This window comes from Entelurus aequoreus, linkage group LG05, assembly GCF_033978785.1.
Source record: "Entelurus aequoreus isolate RoL-2023_Sb linkage group LG05, RoL_Eaeq_v1.1, whole genome shotgun sequence".
Classification (NCBI taxonomy): Eukaryota; Metazoa; Chordata; class Actinopteri; order Syngnathiformes; family Syngnathidae; genus Entelurus; species Entelurus aequoreus.
Window position 1 is genome coordinate 24,048,948 of NC_084735.1, and position 17,043 is coordinate 24,065,990.

Consider the following 17,043-nt stretch of genomic DNA (forward strand, 5'->3'; position numbering starts at 1 on the left):
TGGACGCTGGGCCGTAGTTTGGGGACCCCTGATCTAAACTTTACCACTGCCGGGTATTTGTTTTCCCATACTTTTATTGTCAATATTTTCAGAATGTGTTTGTTCTATTTTTTGCCAAAGTAAGATAAAAAAAAACAATCTGAAGTAGTCTCTGTTTTTTATTTTTAATGCCATCATTTTAATAGTCCGGCCCGCGTGTGCACAGATTTATCCCTCCATGTGGCCCCTGAGCTAAAATGAGTTGGACACCCCTGATGTACAATATTACAGTATATGTAACAGCTGCAGTCAAAAATAAGGGCAGCATAAAATGGACATTATAAACAAAGAGAGGTAGCTAACATAGAAGCGGTCGGACAAATAAAAACATTTAAAAATTGTGACTTCCCAGGTGCCAGATTTTGGACGCTGGGCCGTAGTTTGGGGACCCCTGATCCAGAGGTGGGACCAAGTCATTGCTTTGCAAGTCACAAGTAAGTCTCAAGTCTTTGCCCTCAAGTCTCGAGTCAAGTCCCGAGTCAAGACAGGCAAGTCCCGAGTCAAGTCCAAAGTCAAGACTGGAAAGTCTCAAGTCGAGTCCCAAGTCCTGCATTTTGAGTTTCGAGTCCTTTCAAGTCCTTTTAACCACAGACTAATATTTTTACACAGATTGTGTATGCTTTTAAAACGCTGTATTTATTTATTAAAACAAGTGCATTTGAAATTGCAAGAAAAAAAATAGTGCTGACATTGCAATTCATAATAGCACTATTAACAGTCATTTTAATAGTTTAAACAATTTTAAACATTTAACTCATTCCTTTACAGAATAAACACATTTGCAAAAGCAAACATTAACATACTATTGGCTGTATTTTATGAAAATAATATTACCAGAGTTGAGAAGGAGCAAAGATCTTCAATATTTGTATGTGAGAATCACAAAGAAATCTTCTGGCGGAGGATGACACCCCTACAGGGGTTTGCTTTACAAACTTTCAGCCCCATCTAAAACAAAATTCACCAGCCGCCACTGATTATGATGCATTCTCATTTTAGGCAAAGTATAAGACAATACTTTCTCAACAGTATAATTGTAACCAGGAATAAGTCTTCAAGTAACAATATTCAAATACTAACATTGTTAGGTAAGACAGCATTTGGTTTTATTCTGAATCCAGTGAAACAGATTGGTGGTTTTAGCTGATATAAAGACTTTCAGGTGTTTGTATATGTTGAAGTATTTGGCAGACGCTTTTATCCAAAGCGACATACATAAAAAATACATATATAACAATCACTGTAAACATGATCATTTAAGGGAAGAATGTAATACAAAATATCAATACAAAGTGCCAAGACAGAATAAACTCTCTGCTGCTGCAGCAACAGAGATACAGTCTATAAGATATATAGATATCTAATGTATTCATACATTGTTTATGTAGGATATACGCATGTATATATAACCTAATCATATTGTTTCTTCAATTTAAAAATATCTTACTGTTTTTTCCCCCTTCTCTGGGATTATATTCCCAGTTTTGATCTCGGACGTCTGGTCGCTTATAGCATATAAGAATATTATATTACTGTTAAGCAAACTATGAATAATAAAACTTGCCAAAACATGTGTCCTTTATCATAGCTACACGTATGACAAAAAAGCATGTGGAAATGAGTGGTATTCAGTGAGGTAAGATGAATTAAATGCGCTGACAGTTCATTGCTCCTGACAAATGAATTGCACTGAGTGGAGCGGATCACCACTCCAAGATGGCGGCCCCGCGTCTCGTCTGCGCCAGTAGGCAGTAGCGCTCCATGCTGCGTCTACTTATAAGATGTCTATGGTTATAATGTTAGCAGTGAGTTTACAGCCTCACTGATTTAACGACACAGCAAATAAAAGTCACGTTACTTAGCCAATAAACGTTAGCTTACATTCAAAACTTACCCTTCTTTGTGCAACTTCAAATGTCGAACGAAGTTGGAAGTTGTTGCGTCTCCGTCTGTAATATTCCACCTGCGTGATTTGCATACGCAATTCGTTTTTTGTTGACCAAGTCGTAGTTTTTATACCCGAACGAAACCAACTTTGGCATAATTGTTTCTCACTGGCGCGTTGTTTGACAACTCTTGTTCGGTGGTTGTCCTGCAATTTGATTGGATGAGAGCTGTGTGATGAAAATAACGTAGATCTAATTTGATTGGCTGTTGTACTGAGAGCACACCAGCTGACAGGAACAACACGCTGATAGACAGACAAACACGTAGAAAATGAAAAATACGGAGCGCTCCCAAATAACTTTTTAAGCTTTAGGTTTTGGGGAAAGTAGCAAGTCATGTCAAGTCAAAAGGCTCAAGTCCAAGTGAAGTCACAAGTCATTGATGTTAAAGTCTAAGTCGAGTTGCAAGTCTCTTTACATTTTGTGAAGTCGAGTCTAAAGTCATCAAATTCATGACTCGAGTCTGACTCGAGTCCAAGTCATGTGACTCGAGTCCACACCTCTGCCCTGATCTAAACTTTACCGCTGCAGGGTATTTTTTTCTATACTTTTGTCATATTTTCAGAATGTGTTTGTTCTATTTTTGGCCAAAGTAAGACAAAGAAAACAATCTGAAGTTGTCTTTAGTTTTTTAGTTTTAATGCCATGATTTTAATAGTCCTGCCCTCGTGTGCACAGATTTTCCTCCATGTGGCCCCTGAAGCTAAAATGAGTTGGACACCCCTGATGTACAATATTACAGTATATGTAACAGCTGCAGTCAAAAAAAAGGGCAGCATAAAATAGACATCATAAACAAAGAGAGGTAGCTAACATGGAAGCGGCCGGACAAATAAAAAAATAATAATTGTGACTTCCCGCGGGCCGGATTTTGGACGCTGGGCCGTAGTTTGGGGACCCCTGATCTAAACTTTACCACTGCCGGGTATTTGTTTTCCCATACTTTTATTGTCATATTTTCAGAATGTGTTTGTTCTATTTTTTGCCAAAGTAAGATAAAAAATAAAAAAAATCTGAAGTAGTCTCTGTTTTTTATTTTTAATGCCATCATTTTAATAGTCCGGCCCGCGTGTGCACAGATTTATTCCTCCATGTGGCCCCTGAGCTAAAATGAGTTGGACACCCCTGATGTACAATATTACAGTATATGTAACAGCTGCAGTCAAAAATAAGGGCAGCATAAAATGGACATTATAAACAAAGAGAGGTAGCTAACATAGAAGCGGTCGGACAAATAAAAACATTTAAAAATTGTGACTTCCCAGGGGCCAGATTTTGGACGCTGGGCCGTAGTTTGGGGACCCCTGATCTAAACTTTACCACTGCCGGGTATTTTTTTCCCATACTTTTATCGTCATATTTTCAGAATGTGTTTGTTCTATTTTTGGCCAAAGTAAGAAAAAAACAACAATCTGATCAGATTTATCCCTCCATGTGGCCCCTGAGCTAAAATGAGTTGGACACCCCTGATGTACAATATTACAGTATATGTAACAGCTGCAGTCAAAAAAAAGGGCAGCATAAAACAGACATCATAAACAAAGAGAAGTAGCTAACATGGTCAGACAAATAAAAATAAAAAAACAACTTGTGACTTCCCAGGGGCCAGATTTTGGCCGTAGTTTGGGGACCCCTGCACTACACTGTCAGAAACAATGTACAGCACAGAGGTTTTAATATTGGACTACAATGAATAAAAACATGCAGAGACCGGAAGTAGATGACAAACACTCCCCCTGACGATGTCACACTGCGCGCACACACACACGCACGCACATGGATGTGTGTGTGGTAACATGTGCTACACAAAAAAGCAACCATGTGACCAAGAAGACGACTCAACTCTTCTTTCTTTTTCCTCTCGTCTGCAGCCTTCCTGCCTTCCCGCCTGCCTGCCTTCCTGCGCGGAGCTTCTCCCTCTCCTCCGTCTGGCCGCCGCGCTCCGTGTGCGTAAAAATGCGCATCTGGGTGGACTCGCCGCTCGCAACGTCCCGCGGCGCGTGTGCGTGGGAAACTTGGCGGCAAGCTGCGTGTTGTGGACGGGAAGGTTGGAGCCGGAGGAGCTGTAGGACGTGGACTCTGCGAGCAGGTAAGGCGCGTTTTTTTTAACTTATTTTTTCCACGCGCGACCATTTGTGGATTGATCATCTTTGACAGTGTGACGTCTTCTTCATACTTTTTAATTCATGATTGCGTAATCTCTGAATGCATGCTTTTCACGAGGGAACTTCGTGTTGTGTCCGTGGGTGCTCTCATGTCCGACACAGCATCTCGCCGAACAAACAATCTATGATCTGCACTATGTTGTGTCCACTCCAGGAGGTCAAATGTGAGAGGTCAGTTCAGCTAGACAGTTTGTGCTCAGGTGATGATTTATTCTTGTTAATATGAGGGCAATATTAAATAAATAAATTATATATATATATATATATATATATGTGTGTGACTAATAACAAACATGTCAATAATATCATGTTATTTCTTTAAATACAAATTATTGATATAAATATCATTACTATTTTGTCGGTATCAATGTATTATTATTAGCATTATGGTCGTAATATTTTGTAGATTGTTATGATTTATATAATATTTAAATACATATATAATATTATTATCAGCATTATAGTATACTATAATGCTGATAATCTATTTTATTTGACCTTTTTATATGCATGCCATATATAGAAATCATACTATAATATGATCTCTATATATGGTATGCATATAAAAAGGTCAAATAAAATAGATTTTTATAACAGTATTTACAATTATAATTATTATAGTATGCTATTTTTTTAATCATTATTATTTTAAACATTAATTGTATAACTTTATACCGTTAGCGTATTATTAGCACTATATGAGTAATAATTAATATAATATAATATTCAATTATATTTATATTATTGATACAATAATTCCCCCATGTAAGCGTATACAAAATGTTATTTGAATATTCATAGTTACATACAATATGATATACTTATTTTACATTTTTCTAATATATTATTATGAATGTACAGAAATATTAAAAGATAATCAAAAATCAAATTATTGTTCTCTAGTTGCCACTCCATATGAGGTTAGTATCTAAAAAACGTTTTGCAAAAATATGTACAGTATATATCATACCAACATGACTTATAACAAAAGTGTTACTATATTCATTCTTTAAATGCATATATATTTATATACATGTAATTAATGAACTGTTGATATTAATGTAAGCATTATAGTATGAATACTATATATTATTGATATTAAAAATATGAAAATAAAATAGATTTTATAGAACAGTATTTACAATTACGATTATTATAACAAAGTTTGCTAATTGGACAATTGAAATAACCAAAGGTAAACAAAGGCAGATTGTTATTTTAAAAACATATAATAATACATATTATAATAGTGAAAACGTTTTATGTAGATCCCGGTAAACATATGAAAATATTATCAGAATATTTATTTTATATGATATAGTTATCTTATAGCCATATGAATAGCCATATATAACAAAAGGCAATACATATGTAATTATTATTAATAATACTCACAAAATATATTATCCACTATTATAAAATACTGACCGCAATAAAAAGTACAGTTTACGGTATATATAAAAAAATAAATACCACCAAGACTAATAACAACAAATGTTATTTATTATTAACAATGTTAATAATAAATGAGTAAATAAACAGGATAGTGTATACTTTATTTATCTCACAATGAGGAAATGATGTGGTTGCAGTGCAGGTTGAAAAAGTCCACAAACACACAAAGGACATGAAAGAGCACAGAGGTAATGCAACCAGATGCCACTTCAGCTGCGCCGTTTCTACATACAGCTGCAAAAGTAAAACACAGCAAAAAAACCACCCCAAAATTGCTATAAATAATACACATACGATTCCGCCATGCATTGTGCATTATCGTTATTAGCATCAGAATAATATAACTACATTTGGTTAATATTTTTATTTTTTTTAAATAGTCAAATACATTTTTTATATCAGTATTTACAATTGTAATGATTATAAAACGTTCCTTAATTGGGTTTATATTATAAAGCCAAACATAGTAAATATAACAATTGTGAAAACTTTCAATGCAACCCCATGTAAGCATATAAAAAAAAAATATCTAAATATTTTTACAATATATTTAACTATACTGTATGTACTGTATATTGAATTATAATTAAAATAATGACACAAACAATATTCGTAGTATTAGGAATCACATGACACAATCATGCATTATTGTATAATTAGGTGCATGGTTTAACACAGTACACATATTGTATTATTATTAGTCACTAAAATATCACACGGACATGTTACACATTAATAAGGTACTCCTAATAGCGATTTAACAAAATGTTTGTCATTGTGATTGGAGTTTAGATTTCTAACATTGTCATAATCTAAATAAACACAATATTAGCAGCACAGCACCACAATAATTGCGCAAAAAAAATCATCCCAGTCAAGCAGAGATCAGAAGTGAAGGAGTCGAGATGACAAAAAAAACAAAAAACTCTCCTGTGTGACAAGTAGTCTCTCATCTGATTGTTACAGCACTCCACCGACGTTTTGCATCAGTCCTTTTCCATCGCAAAAGCAGCCGTGCTCATATTTGAGTGACGAAGGCCGTTTGGCGTCACATCAGGAGGTCGACGGGAAGCTCACTTAAGACACTGGTTAGCCTTTGGTCCCTTAAGCTCCGCCCCCTCCTCGCTTTTGCCGCGCCTGTCAATCAGCAGTCAGGAGCACTTTAGAAGACCCTCATCCAGATGTTGACTTTAAATAAAAGAAGACGTGTCCGTGCGTGTTAGGACGCCGCAACCTCGCAGGCCCGCCATCCTTTTGTAAGGCAAGGCCAGAGAGAGAGAGAGAGAGAGAGAGAGAGGATGGTGTTGTTGTCAGAGTCTGTACCAAGAAGTACTTTCTTGCATCCTTTTTACTCCGTCATCATCGCCCGTTAACAGTCTTTCACAGTCATGCACGCTTCCTCTTTATTTCCTTTTTATTCTTTCTTGATTTAAACATTTTGATGGGAGAAAGACAACGCCTTAAAAAATAAAAATACATTTGCAGTATTAAGCGCATGTAAAATGTCAGTTAATGAATGACAAGGCACTTCTTTGGAAATTTCCCCACAAATGTATTCCTAGGCCCTTTCTGCTCCGTCACTGGTAAACATATGATGGCAAATTTCCCTCAAATGGCGTTTGTAACGCCTTAAAAAAACAAGAAAACAATTGCAGTATTAAGCGCATGTAATATGTCAGTTAATGAATGACAAGGCACTTCCCACAAATGTATTCCTAGGCCCTTCCTGCTCCGCCACTGGTAAACATATGATGGCAAATTTCCCTCAAATGGCGTTTGTAACGCCTTAAAATTTTTTTTTTTTTTTTTCCAGTATTAAGCGCATGTAACATGTCAGTTAATGAATGACAAGGCACTTGTTTGGAAATGTTCCCACAAATGTATTCCTAGGCCCTTCCTGCTCCGTCACTGGTAAACAGATGATGGCGAATTTCCCTCAAATGGCGTTTGTAACGCCTTAAAAAAATGAAAACATTTTTGCAGTATTAAGCGCATGTAAAATGTCAGTTAATGAATGACAAGGCACTTCTTTGGAAATGTTCCCACAAATGTATTCCGAGGCCCTTCCTGCTCCGTCACTGGTAAACATATGATGGCAAATTTCCCTCAAATGGCGTTTGTAACGCCTTAAACAAAACAAAAAACATTTGCAGTATTAAGCGCATGTAAAATGTCAGTTAATGAATGACAAGGCACTTCTTCGGAAATTTACCCACAAATGTATTCCTAGGCCCTTCCTGCTCCGTCACTGGTAAACATATGATGGCAAATTTCCCAATATGGCGTTTGTAACGCCTTAAAAAAATTAAAAATTTTTTGCAGTATTAAGTGCATGTAAAATGTCAGTTAATGAATGACAAGGCACTTCTTTGGAAATTTCCCCACAAATGTATTCCTAGGCCCTTCCTGCTCTGTCACTGGTAAACATATGATGGCAAATTTCCCTCAAATGGCGTTTGTAATGCCTTAAAGAAAACAAAAAATATTTGCAGTATTAAGCGCATGTAAAATGTCAGTTAATGAATGACAAGGCACTTCTTTGGAAATGTTCCCACAAATGTATTCCTAGCCCCTTCCTGCTCCGTCACTGGTAAACATATGATGGCAAATTTCCCTCAAATGGCGTTGGGAACGCCTTAAAAAAAATTAAATATTTGCAGTATTAAGCGCATGTAAAATGTCAGTTAATGAATGACAAGGCACTTCTTCGGAAATTTACCCACAAATGTATTCCTAGGCCCTTCCTGCTCCGTCACTGGTAAACATATGATGGCAAATTTCCCAATATGGCGTTTGTAACGCCTTAAAAAAATTTAAACATTTTTGCAGTATTAAGCGCATGTAAAATATCAGTTAATGAATGACAAGGCACTTCTTTGGAAATTTCCCCACAAATGTATTCCTAGGCCCTTCCTGCTCCGTCACTGGTAAACAGATGATGGCAAATTTCCTTCAAATGGCGTTTGTAACGCCTTAAAAAAAATTAAAACATTTTTGCAGTATTAAGCGCATGTAAAATATCAGTTAATGAATGACAAGGCACTTCTTTGGAAATTTCCCCACAAATGTATTCCTAGGCCCTTCCTGCTCCGTCACTGGTAAACAGATGATGGCGAATTTCCCTCAAATGGCGTTTGTAACGCCTTAAAAAAAATTAAAACATTTTTGCAGTATTAAGCGCATGTAAAATATCAGTTAATGAATGACAAGGCACTTCTTTGGAAATTTCCCCACAAATGTATTCCTAGGCCCTTCCTGCTCCGTCACTGGTAAACAGATGATGGCGAATTTCCCTCAAATGGCGTTTGTAACGCCTTAAAAAAAATTAAATATTTGCAGTATTAAGCGCATGTAAAATGTCAGTTAATGAATGACAAGGCACTTCTTTGGAAATTTCCCCACAAATGTATTCCTAGGCCCTTCCTGCTCCGTCACTGGTAAACAGATGATGGCGAATTTCCCTCAAATGGCGTTTGTAACGCCTTAAAAAAAATTAAAACATTTTTGCAGTATTAAGCGCATGTAAAATATCAGTTAATGAATGACAAGGCACTTCTTTGGAAATTTCCCCACAAATGTATTCCTAGGCCCTTCCTGCTCCGTCACTGGTAAACAGATGATGGCGAATTTCCTTCAAATGGCGTTTGTAACGCCTTAAAAAAAATTAAAACATTTTTGCAGTATTAAGCGCATGTAAAATATCAGTTAATGAATGACAAGGCACTTCTTTGGAAATTTCCCCACAAATGTATTCCTAGGCCCTTCCTGCTCCGTCACTGGTAAACAGATGATGGCGAATTTCCCTCAAATGGCGTTTGTAACGCCTTAAAAAAAATTAAAACATTTTTGCAGTATTAAGCGCATGTAAAATATCAGTTAATGAATGACAAGGCACTTCTTTGGAAATGTTCCCACAAATGTATTCCTAGGCCCTTCCTGCTCCGTCACTGGTAAAAATATGATGGCAAATTTCCCTCAAATGGTGTTTGTAACGCCTTAAAAAATACAAAATTTTTTGCAATATTAAGCGCATGTAAAATGTCAGTTAATGAATGACAAGGCACTTCTTTGGAAATGTTCCCACAAATGTATTCCGAGGCCCTTCCTGCTCCGTCACTGGTAAAAATATGATGGCAAATTTCCCTCAAATGGTGTTTGTAACGCCTTAAAAAATACAAAATTTTTTGCAATATTAAGCGCATGTAAAATGTCAGTTAATGAATGACAAGGCACTTCTTTGGAAATGTTCCCACAAATGTATTCCGAGGCCCTTCCTGCTCCGTCACTGGTAAAAATATGATGGCAAATTTCCCTCAAATGGTGTTTGTAACGCCTTAAAAAATACAAAATTTTTTGCAATATTAAGCGCATGTAAAATGTCAGTTAATGAATGACAAGGCACTTCTTTGGAAATTTTCCCACAAATGTATTCCGAGGCCCTTCCTGCTCCGTCACTGGTAAACATATGATGGCAAATTTCCCTCTTATGGCGTTTGTAACGCCTTAAAAAAATAAAAACATTTTTGCAGTATTAAGCAGAGGTGGGACCAAGTCATTGTTTTGCAAGTTATAAGTAAGTCTCAAGTATTTGCCCTCAAGTCCCGAGTCAAGACAGGCAAGTCCCAAGTCAAGTCCAAAGTCATGACTGGAAAGTCTCAAGTCAAGTCCCAAGTCCTGCATTTGGAGTTTCGAGTCCTTTCAACCACAGACCAATATATTTACACAGATTGTGTATGCTTTTAAAACGCTGTATTTATTTATTAAAACAAGTGCATTTGAAATTGCAGGAAAGAAAATAGTGCTGACATTGCACTTCATAAAAGCACTATTAACCAGTCATTTTAAACATTTAACTCATTCCTCTACAGAATAAACACATTTGAAAAAACAAGTGCAACTGTACTTATTTGCACAAAAGTGTTAACATTGTATTTCCATGGCATATTGCATTGTAACTAGTTCCACAGCAGTTTCTATTCTGTTCTTACCTTATCTCATTGATCTCATCTCATACTGTATGTGTGTTGATGTGTGCGTACACATGACAAACATAAATACATGAACATAACAATGAACAGAGTTATACTTTTTAGATGTCAGGGCCCTATGCAATATGTACACATATTCTTAAAGGCCTACTGAAATGACATTTTTTTTATTCAAACGGGGATAGCAGATCCATTCTATGTGTCATACTTGATCATTTCGCGATATTGCCATATTTTTGCTGAAAGGATTTAGTAGAGAACGATGAAGATCGCAACTTTTGGTATCTGATAAAAAAAAAAAGGCCTTGCCCCTACCGGAAGTAGCGTGACGTAGTCAGTTGATAGCCTCCTCATATTTTCCTATTGTTTTCAACGCAGCTAGAGCGATTCGGACCGAGAAAGCGACGATTACCCCATTAATTTGAGTCAGGATGAAAGATTCGTGGATGAGGAACGTGAGAGTGAAGGACTAGAGTGCAGTGCAGGACGCATCTTTTTTCGCTCCGACCGTAACTTAGGTACAAGCTGGCTCATTGGATTCCACACTTTCTCCTTTTTCTATTGTGGATCACGGATTTGTATTTTAAACCACCTCGGATACTATATCCTCTTGAAAACGAGAGTCAAGAACGCGAAATGGACATTCACAGTGACTTTTATCTCCACGACAATACATCGACGAAACACTTTAGCTACGGAGCTAACGTGATAGCATCGTGCTTGACTGCATATAGAAACAAAATAAATAAACCCCTGACTGGAAGGATAGACAGAAGATCAACAATACTATTAAACCATGGACCTGTAAATACACGGTTAATGCTTTCCAGCTTGGCAAAGCTTAAAAATGCTGTTGCTAACGACGCCATTGAAGCTAACTTAGTAACGGGAACTCACAGAGCTATGATAAAAACATTAGCGCTACACCTACGCCAGCCAGCCCTCATCTGCTCATCAACACCCGTGCTCACCTGCGTTCCAGCGATCGACGGAAGGACGAAGGACTTCACCACGATCATCCGTGCGGTCGGTGGCTAACGTCGGCTAGCGCGTCTGCTGTCCGAGTCAAAGTCCTCCTGGTTGTGTTGCTGTAGTCCGCCGCTAATACACCGATCCCACCTACAACTTTCTTCTTTGCAGTCTTCATTGTTCATTAAACAAATTGCAAAAGATTCACCAACACAGATGTCCAGAATACTGTGGAATTTTGAGATGAAAACAGAGCTATTTTGTATTGGGTTCAATGGGGTACCGATACTTCTGTTTCACTGGCTACGTCACGCGCATACGTCATCATCCAAAGATGTTTTTAACCGGAAGTTTAGCGGGAAATTTAAAATTGCACTTTATAAATTAACCCGGCCGTATTGGCATGTGTTGCAATGTTAAGATTTCATCATTGATATATAAACTATCAGACTGCGTGGTCGGTAGTAGTGGGTTTCAGTAGGCCTTTAATACAGTATACATTTTAACTGACTTTTAGTTGACTATGTTTGTCTTTTTGTAGGTGGCTAAAATATGCGATGCTGCTCACCGCCGTCTAACGTTATGTTACTGTGTGTGATACATTGACTAACGCAACGTTATGTATAGGTACCTCATGCAACCCTGCTTAAAAAAAATCACTTGACAAAAAGTATGAATAAGGTAGCGAACTGCAGTGGACGCAACAGATTGTCGTGTTTGCAATGACGTTATAGCCATAGACATCTTATAGCCATAGACATCTTATAGCATTGGCTGCTGTGACGCGAGAAATTTGGCCGCCATCTTGAAGTGGGGATGAGGAGCCGGCGAGCAGCCTAAACTGACAGTTGACAGGTAGAAAACAAAGATGCCGGGCTGGTGTTCAGCGTTTTCCTGCTCAAATGAGCGGACTGTTGAAAATAGGAATCGAGGGATTACTTTTCACAAGTAAGATTTAATATTAACGTACTATTGGTGGTATTTTGTGAAAATAATATTACCACAGAGTTGAGAAGGAGCAAAGATCTTCAATATTTGTATGTGAAAATCACAAATAAATCTTCTGGGGGAGGATGACCCCCATACAAACTTTCAGCCCCACCTAAAACAAAATTCACCAGCCGCCAATGATTATGATGCATTCTCATTTTAGGCAAAATATAAGACAATACTTTCTTAACAGTATAATTGTAACCAGGAATAAGTCTTCAAGTAACTATATTCAAATACTAACATTGTTAGATAAGACAGCATTTGGTTTTATTCTGAATCCAGTGAAACAGATTGGCGGTCTTAGCTGATATAAAGACTTTCAGGTGTTTATATATGTTCTCTGTCTTCCTTTTTCTGTCTTTCTATCCCCTCCTGCTCCGGCCCGGCTGCACCAAATGATAATATAAATACATTTAATAAAGTCAAAATACAAATAAGGCAACAAGAGAAGTATCCTACACTTCTCTTTTGTAAAGTAAATCTGAACAGCCGATATGGGCATCTACATCTGCTATATGATTTGCCCGAGAAGCTGGGCAGGACATTATTAAAAAAAAAAAAAAAAAAAAAAAAATATATATATATATATATGCTTATGTCTAAAGGCTTACTGAAACCCACTACTACCGACCACGCAGTCTGATAGTTTATATATCAATGATGAAATCTTAACATTGCAACACATGCCAATACGGCCGGGTTAACTTATGAAGTGCAATTTTAAATTTCCTGCTAAACTTCCGGTTGAAAACGTCTATGTATGATGACATATGCGCGTGACATCACTAGATAAACGGAAGTATTGGTACCCCATTGAATCCAATACAAAAAAGCTCTGTTTTCATCTCAAAATTCCACAGTATTCTGGACATCTGTGTTGGTGAATCTTTTGCAATTTGTTTAATGAACAATGAAGACTGCAAAGAAGAAAGTTGTAGGTGGGATCGGTGTATTAGCGGCTGGCTGTAGCAACACAACCAGGAGGACTTACTTGGATAGCAGACGCGCTATCCGACGCTAGCCGCCAACCGCACGGATGATCGGGTGAAGTCCTTCGTCGCGCCGTCGATCGCTGGAACGCAGGTGAGCATGGGTGTTGATGAGCAGATGAGGGCTGGCTGGCGTAGGTGTAGCGCTAATGTTTTTATCATAGCTCTGTGAGGTCCAGTTGCTAAGTTAGCTTCAATGGCGTCGTTAGCAACAGCATTGTTAAGCTTCGCCAGGCTGGGAATTATTAACCGTGTAGTTACATGTCCATGGTTTAATAGTATTGTTGATCTTCTGTCTATCCTTCCAGTCAGGGATTTATTTATTTTGTTTCTATATGCAGTCAAGCACGATGCTATCACGTTAGCTCAGTAGCTAAAGAGCTTCGCCGATGTATTGTCGTGGAGATAAAAGTCACTGTGAATGTCCATTTCGCGTTCTCGACTCTCATTTTCAAGAGGATATAGTATCCGAGGTGGTTTAAAATACTAATCCGTGATCCACATTAGAAAAAGGAGAAAGTGTGGAATCCAATGAACCCTTGTACGTACCTAAGTTACGGTCAGAGCGAAAAAAGATACGTCCTGCACTGCCTCTCTAGTCCTTCACTCTCACTTTCCTCATCCACGAATCTTTCATCCTCGCTCAAATTAATTGCGTAATCGTCGCTTTCTCGGTCCGAATGTCTCTCACTGCATTGTAAACAATGGTAGAATGTGAGGAGTCCTTCCTCTGGTGACGTCACGCTACTTCCGGTATAGGCAAGGCTTTTTTTTATCAGCGACCAAAAGTTGCAAACTTTATCGTCGTCGTTCTCTACTAAATCCTTTCATCAAAAATATGGCAATATTGCGAAATGATCAAGTATGACACATAGAATGGATCTGCGATCCCCGTTTAAATAAAAAAAATTCATTTCAGTAGGCCTTTAAGTATTTGGCAGACGCTTTTATCCAAAGCGACATACATAAAAAATACATGTAAAACAATGACTGTGAACATGATCATTTAAGGGAAGAATGTAATACAAAATATCAATACAAAGTGTCAAGACAGAATAAACTCCCTAAGATGTATAGATATCTAATGTATTCATACATTATGTAGGACAGGGGTCACCAACGCGGTGCCCGCGGGCACCAGGTAGCCCGTAAGGACCAGATGAGTAGCCCGCTGGCCTGTTCTAAAAATAGCTCAAATAGCAGCACTTACCAGTGAGCTGCCTCTATTTTTTAAATGTTATTTATTTACTAGCAAGCTGGTCTCGCTTTGCCCGACATTTTTAATTCTAAGAGGGACAAAACTCAAATAGAATTTGAAAATCCAAGAAAATATTTTAAAGACTTGGTCTTCACTTGTTTAAATAAATTCATTAATTGTTTTACTTTGCTTCTTATAACTTTCAGAAAGACAATTTTAGAGAAAAAATACAACCTTAGGATTTTTAAACACATATACCTTTTTACCTTTTAAATTCCTTCCTCTTTTTTCCTGACAATTTAAATCAATGTTCAAGTAAATTTATTTTTTTATTGTAAAGAATAATAAATACATTTTAATTTAATTCTTAATTTTAGCTTCTGTTTTTTCGACAAAGAATATTTGTGAAATATTTCTTCAAACTTATTATGATTAAAATTCAAAAAAATTATTCTGGCAAATCTAGAAAATCTGTAGAATCAAATTTGAATCTTATTTTAAAGTCTTTTGAATTTCTTTTAAAATTTTGTTTCTGGAAAATCTAGAAGAAATAATTATTTGTTTTTGTTAGAAATATAGCTTGGTCCAATTTGTTATATATTCTAACAAAGTGCAGATTGGATTTTAACCTATTTAAAACATGTCATCAAAATTTTTAAATTAATCTTAATCAGGAAAAATGACTAATGATGTTCCATAAATTATTTTTTTAATTTTTTCAAAAAGATTCGAATTAGCTAGTTTTTCTCTTCTTTTTTTCGGTTGAATTTTGAATTTTAAAGAGTCGAAATTGAAGATAAACTATGTTTCAAAATTTAATTGTCATTTTTTTTCGTGTTTTCTCCTCTTTTAAACCGTTCAATTAAGTGTGAATATCATTAATTATTAATAATAACAGAGTTAAAGGTAAATTGAGCAAATTGGCTATTTCTGGCAATTTATTTAAGTGTGTATCAAACTGGAAACCCTTCTCATTAATCAGTACCCAAGAAGTAGCTCTTGCTTTCAAAAAGGTTGGTGACCCCTGATGTAGGATATGCGCATGTTTATATAACCTAATCATATTGTTTCTTCAATTTAAAAATAGCTGACCGTTTTTTCCCCCCTTCTCTGGGATTATATTCACAGTTTTGATCTCGGACGTCTGGTCACTTATAGCATATAAAAATATTCTATTACTGTTAAGCAAACTATAAAAAATAAAACATGCGTCCTTTATCATAGCGTATGACAAAAAAACGCTTGAAAACCAGTGAGGTAAGATGAATTAAATGCGCTGACAGTTTACTGCTCCTGCCAAATGAATTGCACTGAGTGGATTGGCAACACTAAATTGGCCCTAGTGTGTGAATGTAGTGTGACCATCCCAAAAGGGACAAAGCGGTAGAAAATAGATGGATGGATGGATGGAGCAGATCATAGACATCTTCTAAGTAGACGCAGCATCGAGCGCTACTGCCTACTGGCGCTGACGAGACGCGGAGCCGCCATCTTGGAGTGGTGATCCGCTCCACTCAGTGCAGTTCATTCATCTCACCTCACTGAATACCACTCATTTTCATGCAATGTCAGCACTATTTTTTTACCTGCAATTTCAAATGCACTTGTTTTAATAAATAAATACAGCGTTTTAAAAGCATACACAATCCATGTAAATATATTAGTCTGTGGTTAAAAGGACTCGAAAACTCAAAATGCAGGACTTGGGACTTGACTTGAGACTTTCCAGTCTTGACTTTGGACTTGACTCGGGACTTGCCTGTCTTGACTCGGGACTTGAGAGCAAAGACTTGAGACTTACTTATGACTTGCAAAACAATGACTTGGTCCCACCTCTGGCGATTAGTGCACCAGCTGTGGGCTAGCGATTAGCGCTCCAGTTGTTAGTTAGTGATTAGTGGGGCAGTTGTCAGCTAGAAATTAGAGCTCTCGTTTTCAGCTTGCGACGAACGTGCAAGTTGTCAGCCAGCAATTAACGTGCTAGTTTTTAGGTAGCAATTAACGCTACAGTTGGGACCTAGCGATTAGCACTGTAGGTTTTAGCTAGTGATTAGTGCGGACGTTGCCAGCAAGCAATTAGAGCTATAGTTTTCACCTAGCGATTAACATGCCAGTTGTCAGCCAGCAATTAACGCGCTAGTTTTTAGGTAGCGATTAGTGCACCAGTTGTGGGCCAGCGATTAGCGCGGCAGTTGTCTGTTAGAGATTAATGTGCCAATTCTCACCTAGGAATTAGCGCTCTGGTTTTTAGTTTGTGATTAGCGCACCAGTTGTGAGATAGCAGTCATGCACTTGTGACCT

General features: G+C 37.2%; 1 protein-coding gene across 1 annotated transcript in view; it reads left to right on the forward strand.

The window, feature by feature from the left end:
- The first annotated feature begins 421 nt into the window (after positions 1–421).
- Positions 422–17,043, forward strand: part of kcng2 (potassium voltage-gated channel, subfamily G, member 2) — a 63,261-nt gene continuing 46,639 nt past the window's right edge. Inside the window, exons 1-2 of the mRNA XM_062047485.1 lie at positions 422–473; positions 3,857–4,074. The gene's annotated coding sequence lies outside the window, so the exon portion shown is untranslated. The remainder of the gene's footprint in view (positions 474–3,856; positions 4,075–17,043) is intronic.